This window comes from Acinonyx jubatus, chromosome E2 (assembly GCF_027475565.1).
Source record: "Acinonyx jubatus isolate Ajub_Pintada_27869175 chromosome E2, VMU_Ajub_asm_v1.0, whole genome shotgun sequence".
NCBI lineage: Eukaryota > Metazoa > Chordata > Mammalia > Carnivora > Felidae > Acinonyx > Acinonyx jubatus.
In genome coordinates this window covers 44065467-44072691 of record NC_069396.1, presented here as the reverse complement: position 1 = coordinate 44072691, position 7225 = coordinate 44065467, and the positions used below count along the sequence as shown (strand labels likewise).

Genomic DNA, 7225 nt, shown 5'->3' with positions numbered 1-7225 from the left:
AAATTAAATTAAAAAAAATCTAGGAGTATCTGTTATAAAAATAATGGTATGTATATTTGGATTTGGAGTCAATGAACAAAAGCGTGGTGACTACTAGGAGATTTTTGGCATGAAAAAAAAAACTGATCCTGAAATACAGTTGAAGATTTGGCTGTATTTTTTATTTGCAATTACATACCTGAATAACAACTCACTGAAATGTTCCTATACTATCTTCTTTCTCATTTTCTGGCAGTAAATTATACTTACCAACTTGGTTAGCTTACCTATGCAAATGCATTCTTCACAATTTTGCAAACAAATGAAAATCACCCCAAAAGGCCTGTGGGTAATGCAGAGGGAAGCAAGTCTATCTTCAAAAAATCCTGTGCGGAGTCATTTCCCTGAGGTTCCATGAACTAGATGCAGAGAGAAATCAAGATATGGAATCTAATGGATTAGTACAGCCATATCCTTGTGGAAGGTACTTTGAATGCTTTGAAGAAAGTCTAAATGAATTTTGGTTTCTAACAGCTCTTCATATATAAGCTGCTTCTTAGGAAAAGCAGGCCCAGTATTTTATATTTTGGTCTGAAACAGGATTGGATTATATTCCATACCCCTGTATGAAGATTTCTTTTGAAGAAGTTGGGCACTGCTCTTTTTCATTAATTTTTATGAACAGCTTATGAATGAATAAATATATAAAATGAGGACTTTTAAGCTAACTAATCTATGTGTGGGTGAATGAAGTTTTGGCAGCCCTTAGGAGTGAACATGATTTTGGGATCCAAGTCCACTTACTCCTAAATACATATACCAGGCTAGGAATTAATTCACAAATTCATATTTTATAGCCCTAACTGCGAGATCATGAGATGAAAGAGAGTTAACATGTGCAAAGGACTGACAAGATTCCACAGAGCACATCCATGTAATGCTTTCATTTAAAAGTAAAGGATGTGACTCACCAAGAGAAAGAAAGGGTAGGTAAGAAATTAGGGAGTCTGAAAATTATCCAGGTGCAAGCTCCTCAGTGTCCTTATTCACACACAGACTGCACTCTATCTCCAGGTTGAACCACTAAGATCTGTGTGACTCTCTACTTCAGGAGAACTCAAGGCAGAATTTCTTTGCATGGGCTTCTATGCCCGTCTGTTCACTGGTTATGTAATCAAGCTAGTCTGTGTAGTCACTTAGAATTATTAAACAAGTTGGTTTTGTGGCCTACAGGGGAACTTTAGACTTTAAATAGCATCTCACCTGTCTCTGCCCTTATCTCAATCCTGGTCAATGCCAGACATCCAAACATCATGAAGATAATGTTAGAGCTTTTCCAACTGTAAATGAACTCCATCTTACAAACATGGTTCCTTCATTTCCTGTGTATTTTCTGGTAATGTGTGTATGTAAATAAACTTGTTATCTTCCTTCCTGTCCCCTAGTATCAGAGTATGCACAGTGCATCTCAACTTTGAGTCTTTCTTGCCAGTTAAGGCTTGAATCCCTCCACTCAACTTGTGGTCCAGCAATAGAAACAGGCTTGCCATGCCCTGCCTCAAAAGTAACATGCAATAGCTAAAAACACAGGCGTCAACACTTCTCTAAACATTCACCTAGGATGTTCTACCATCTGAGATATTCGTCAGTTTATACTCTGGGATTTTCAAAACCCTAAATGTGTGACAATTCCAAGCACTGAGAGGATCTGGAACAACTGGAACTCTCATACATTGCTAAGGGGAATGAAAAATGATGAAGTCATTCTAGAAAACAATTTGGCAGTTTCTTAAAAAGTTAAACATATACTTCCCATATGACCCAGCAATCCCACTTCTAGATATTTATACCAGAGAAATGAAAATTTATGTCCACACAAAAACCTACACAAGTATCTACAGTATCATTTTAATCACTAAAAACAGTAAATAACCTAAATGTTTTTCAGTGGATAAATAGATATACTTAGAACACCTACATAATGGAACAGTAAACAATAAAAATGAATTTACCCATATTATATGCTAAATTATGCTATATAAATTATGCTATAAATATAAATTATGTATGCTAAAGGAAAGAAACCAGTTTTAAAAAGTCAAAAATTACATACTGTATGATTTCATTTATATGACATTCTGGAAAAGGCAAAAATATAAGGAGAACATATCAGTGGTTGCCAGGGGTTAAGGGTGGGGGGGAAGGTCTGAATAGAAAGGGGATGCATGAGAGAATTCTCTGAGGTGTTGGAATTGTTTTATAAACTGTTTTTGGGAAACAAATGCAAATACAGTAAATATTTACAAATCTATGCATGTGTAAAAAGATCATAGAACTGTGCACATGCGTGCGCGCACACACACACACACACACACACACACACACACACACACGTGAACTGGAGCAGTGATAACCAGATTGTGGAATAGGAGTTTTTAACACTTGCTCTCAAATAAAAACATTAATATGAACAACCATCCACACTTGAAGTTTTTCATCTTCACAAGAAATAAGAAATCCAAATGACCAATTATAGCATTTGGGAGGAGCACAGAAATAAAAGATGCATTAAAGAGGGTAAAAAGGACAATTTCATACCACCTTCCCCTTCCCCATGCCCTCAATAAACTGTGGAGAACTATGCCCTCCACATAGTGGAAGGAGAGTGAAGAGAGCACCCAACTTTGCCATGGACCCCAGCACCACGCTTCCCAGTGAACCCAGGCTCTAGGCAAGCCCCTGCAGGCCTAAGCTCCAGGCCTGCACCAGTGCCAGGCTAGCCTCTAGGACCCAGACTCCAGGTCCACCACTATGGCTCAGGATCCAGGCCTGCCCCTGTGGACCCAGACACAAGGCTCCAGTCCAGCCAATACAGACAATATCCCAGCCCACTCCAGCACAATACTGGCTCCCACAGATCCAGACATCAGGCTGTACCCATGGTCCCAGGCTCTAGGCCTGTCCCAGTATCAGGCCAGCACCCACAGTCCCAGCCACCAGGCCCACCTCCATTTACCCAAGTACCAGTTCTGCCCCAATGGACCCCATAACCAGGCTGGCCCCCAAGAACTCATGACTAGGCCCATCCCCATGGACTCAGACACCAGGCTAACTCAAGCACCAAAGCTGGCTCCTGCATACTGAGGTTCAAAGCCTGCTACAGCAACAGTCAACTCTGTCTGACAGACCCAGATCCCAGGCCAAGACCAGTGAACCCTAGCATCAGTCCAACCCCTGCAATCCTAGGCTCCAGGCAGGCTGCACAAACCCAATCAACAGGCTCAGCCCAGTAGACTCCAGTGCTAGCTTTGCCATCATGGATCCAAGCTCCAGGCCTGCCCCCTGCAGTCCCAGGTAGGCACCAGGCCCATCCCATGCACCCAGGTGTCAAACCCACCAATTTTCTGACCCAGACACTAAGAACAAGCCTACCCATGAACCCCACTAGCTGACACACCCAGAATCTCTGGATAGGCCAACTTGTGAGGGGATTTCACTACTGAAGCCATTCTGTAAAGACTGGAAGGCGTGCCTCTTCAAATGTGCAGATACCAAACACAAAGCCATGGACAATAAATGTAATAAGTACCCTTATAATAAGGAGGTAGTCAGAGATTCTACTCTAGAAGAAAGAAGGCGATATAACCACCTCAAGCAGAGAGAGAGAGATTTGAAGATGCTATGCTGTCAGCTTTTAAGATGAAGGAAGGGTCTATGTGTCAAGACATGCAAATAAGGCAGTTCTCAAAAGCTGGAAAAGGCAAGAAAACAGGTCCTCCCCTCAAACTTCTGGTGGGAGCAAGGCCCTACTGACAGTTTCATCTCAGTGAAACTGATTTTGGACTTCTGGTATCCAGAAATATAAGAGAACAAATCTGTGTTATTTTAAGCCACCAAATTTGTGGTAATTTGTTAGAGTAGCCATAGGAAACTAATATGGCTGGTGGCTTATACCTGTTGGAGAATGTGGAGAAAGAAAAAGATGAGCTCAAGACTTAAAACTCCCAGTTCAAGCTCTGCATAAATGACCTAAAAGCTTCTTTATCTTCCCTGGAAGAAAAACCTTATCTCGTGTACCCTCAAGGCCAAGATTTCTGAAAAAGAAGCCCAGAGCCTCATCCAGCCAGTGGATGTATTACTCTGCAAATTAAATTCCTAAACTTCTAGGGTATCTTCTCTTAAAGTGAGAGCACTGATTGGAAGAAAAAAAAAATGGGATGCTGAAAATAGGAGTTGGAATACATGGACAGGTTACAACAAAGCTAGGGACATTGAACCTGTAAATTCTTTTGAGTCTTCTTTGCCATTAGAAGCAGCCCTACTACCCCTGCCTGAGGTTACTTCTCCTTTGCCTGAAGAACTTATCATGGCCCCCCCAGAGGTAGTTGCCTGGAAAGGCACTGCTGATTCTCCTCAAGACTAATCCTTCCATACTTCTTTGCTTCTAAACCAATGAAGAGATTCAAGTCCCAGGATACTGTACCCAAAAAGTTAGGTACAAAGTGTGACCCAAAGGAGTTGTGCTATACACCAAAAGAACTGCATGATTTTTCTAATTTATGCAAATATAAATCTGTGGGTTATGTTTGTAAATGGATTTTAAGGTGTGTGATTATGGTGGAAAGAATATAAAGTTGTATCAGGCGGATTCTGGAGTCATTGTTTTGGTTTGAGGAGTTAAGAAAGGCTCTAATTGGCTGGCTAGCTAAAACATGGACTAACAATGGACTACCCTAAATGAAGTTGATATGCTAGAACCTCCTTGGTATACTGCAGAGTAAGGTATCCAAAGGCTTAGGGAGATTGGAATGCTAGACTATATTTATCACCTAAGACCTGCTAACCTACTCCAGAGATTCTAGAAGACAAACTTTTCACTATAACTGTGAGGAGGAGGCTCAGCATACCAAAGAACTCTGTTTTCTCTGTACATTGAAAATTATGGTGGAAACTGTTACCAATGACTGGAATCTCAAAATACAATAAGGAGGGGCACCTGGGTGGTTCAGTCTGTTAAGCATCTGACTTCGGTTCAAGTTGTGATCTCATGGTTTGTAAGTTTGGGCCCCACATTGGGCTCTCTGCTGTCAGCACAGAGCCCACTTCAGATCCTCTGTCTCCCTCTCTCTGCGTCTCCTCTGCTCTCTCTCTCTCTCAAAAATAAATAAACATTTAAAAAATACAATGAGGATAATGGGATCCTGGAGTAGCAGGGGCCGGATTCCTGGCCAGTGTGGTTATGTAAAGAGCAGCAAAGCCAAAGCAGTAAACAATGTAGTCTGACTCACAGAGACCTATGGTGTTTGCTAATTGATCACAGTATACCTAGAAAAGACATATATGGTTAGATTACTAAATTCTTTTTCTTAATTTTTTTAATGTTTATTTATTATTGAGAGATAGAGTGAGACAGAGCATGAGCATGGGAGCAGAGAGAGGAGGAGACACAGAATCTGAAGCAGGCTCCAGGCTCTGAGCTGTCAGCACAGAGCCCGACACGGGGCTCAAACCCACCCACTGGGAGATCATGACCTGAGCTGAAGTCTGACACCCAACTGACTGAGCCACCCAGGCACCCCTAGATTACTAAATTCTTATTTGATCTATATAAGCAAAAGACTTCTAGGCTGAGTGAACAGAAGTCTAACTAGAATTACTACAGTGATTCATAACCCCTCAACCAATTCCCAAACCTGAGCCACTTTACAGACCCAGAGCCCCTTCAATAAAAGGGAAGGCCCAGGTCCCTCTGAAAAAGAACACTGCTACAGTGTCAAAAATTTATATTGTTAATCTTTCACCTACCCTTCTCCAGAGGAAACTATGGCCATTTACCAAAGTAAATGCCAAAGCAGCTGCAATGGGTAAAAAATAATTATACTTTTCAGGAATTAATGAACATTTGGTTGAACTAACTCTAATTCCTGGAAACCCAGAATGTCACTGTGGTCCACCAGTTAGAGTAGGGACTTATGGAGGTCAGGTGATCAATGGAATTTTAGAGTCCATTAGTTTCCCAACCCATCTTGTGGTTATTTCCCCAGTTCCAAATGTATAATTGGAATAGACCTACTTGGCAACAGAACCCCCATATTAGTTCTCTGACCTGTAGCATGAGAGTTATTATGTTAAGGAAGGCCAACCAGAAGCCTTTGTAGGTATAACTGCCTCTACCCACAAAAATAGTAATTAAAAAAGAAAAGTAATACCATAATCCTGCAGGGATTGCAGAGATTTGTGCCACTGGACTTGAAAGATGAGAGGGGTGGTGATATCCAACATATTTCATTCAAGTCACTTATTTGGCTTATGTGGGAAACAGATGGATCTTAAGTGACAATAGAAGATCATAAATTTAATCAGGTGGTAATCCTAATTGCACTCCAGATATGGTTTTGTTGCTTGAGCAAATTAACATATCCTTTGGTATGTGGTATAGAGCTATTGACCTAGAAAAAAATTTTTTTCTAAACACCTGTTAGTAAAGACCACCACTGTGTTTTCAGGCTAGCAATACACCTTTACTGTTCTACCTCAGGAGCTGTGCTAGTCTGGGTTCTCCAGAGAAACAGGACCACTTAGAGGTTTATACACACATATACACACAGATATATATGTGTACATACACATACACACGTGTATATATTTCCCATGTATATATTTACTAACATGTATGTATACAAACATATATACACACGTATATAAACAAACAGAAGGTAGACACAGTGAAAGAGATTGACTTATTTTAAAGAATTGGATCATGCAACTGTGGAAGCTGGCAAGTCAAAAATCTGCAGGGCAGTCATGCAGGCTGGAAAACCCGGGAAGAGCTGATGCTGCAGTTCAAGCCTAAAGACAGTCTGCTCACAGAATTTCCTCTTCAAGAGAGGCCAATTTTTTTCTATTAAAGCCTCCAACTGACTGAATGGCGCCCACACATATTATGAAGGGCAATCTGCTTTACTCAGTCTGCTGATTGAAATGTTAATCTCATCTAATAAATACCTTCAAAGAACATCTAGAATAATATGTGAGCAAATATGTACTGTGGCCTACCCAAGATGACACATAAAATTAACCATCACAAGGGTATATCAACTCTCCAGCTCTATATCATAATTTAGTCCACCTACACCTTGATCACACTTCCCTTCCCCAAGTCATCATGTTAGTCCATTACATTAATAAGGTATAAGGATAGTAGATGTATTGTTAAGATATTTGTAGGTCAGTGAGTGGGAAATAC

General features: G+C 40.7%; 1 long non-coding RNA gene across 1 annotated transcript in view; it reads left to right on the top strand.

Moving 5' to 3' along the window:
* Window positions 1-7225, top strand: part of LOC128313198 (uncharacterized) — a 110189-nt gene that overhangs the window by 66417 nt on the left and 36547 nt on the right. The gene's annotated exons all lie outside the window — the stretch shown is intronic.